This window comes from Pteropus medius, unplaced genomic scaffold (assembly GCF_902729225.1).
Source record: "Pteropus medius unplaced genomic scaffold, Ma_sr-lr_union100, whole genome shotgun sequence".
In the NCBI taxonomy this organism is placed as follows: domain Eukaryota; kingdom Metazoa; phylum Chordata; class Mammalia; order Chiroptera; family Pteropodidae; genus Pteropus; species Pteropus medius.
In genome coordinates this window covers 6,135,323-6,136,303 of record NW_024349796.1, presented here as the reverse complement: position 1 = coordinate 6,136,303, position 981 = coordinate 6,135,323, and the positions used below count along the sequence as shown (strand labels likewise).

Below are 981 nucleotides of genomic sequence, written 5' to 3'. Positions count from 1 at the left end.
TTAGACTTGTGGCTCTAATGCATGGGGCCCAGGTAAGAAATCCAAAAATCTAAGCCTGAAAATGCCTCGAGGTTATGACATCAAAATGATACCATCAGAAACAGCCAATGCGGCTTTAAGCTAGAGCCAAGTAAATAATTTCCTTTCTCTGCTTCTGCATTTCCTCCGTCTACGCCTCTCTCCTCTGGCTCCTCCTGGAGGAGCACTCCTAACCACTTCTGGGTTGGCACCGCCCCATTCAGATCGACTCTCGCTCAAATAAACTCTTACGATTTGTAATGTGCCTCGGTTTATTTTTTAACGCTACCTAGAGTGGAATCAGTGATCTCTCTTTTCTCTGGGAACCGATCCTCATCCATATGAGGTCAAGGAGGTAGTTTCTACCTCCCGAGGCATTACACAATTCTCTGTCCCTCCCACGCCTCCCCCACCGTTGATAGGGATCAGGGTGTACACCCGGCCCAGTCAGGACACCTCCCCTAGAAATTAGAACAGGGAGAAAGAGAGATAAGGGACAAAGTCCAACATCTGGACCCCCTCAGTGAATGTGTATTGACTTTTTTTTACGCCTATAGCACCTGGTCATCCTAGGTGGTCTCCCATCCAAGTACTAACCAGGCCCGCCCCTGCTTAGCTTCCGAGATCGGATGGCATCGGGCACGTTCAGGGTGGCGTGGCCATAGACTATTGACTTCTTTTTAAGAACACCGGTCACACTTCCCTTTTCTTTGCATTCATCTTGTTTTTAATTAACACGTGGATATTTTAGATAACGTAGCAGCTCTGGATTCTGATTTCTCCTCTTGCCATTGGTTTATTCTTTGTTTGTTCATTCGTTGCTTGGACCAATTCTGCGGAGTTCGTCTCTGCAGTGTGCAGCTGCTGCTACTTCTGCTTGGGTTTCTGCTTCTCATTTTGATTTTTAAACCCTCCTTTCGAGAGGTTATCCTCACGCGTCAACAATTGGTCGGAGACTGAGCT

At 47.2% G+C, this 981-nt stretch overlaps 1 pseudogene; it reads right to left on the bottom strand.

Annotated features, from left to right (window-relative positions):
* Positions 1–566: 566 nt before the first annotated feature.
* Positions 567–685, bottom strand: LOC120619433 (uncharacterized; annotated as a pseudogene).
* Positions 686–981: the final 296 nt, after the last annotated feature.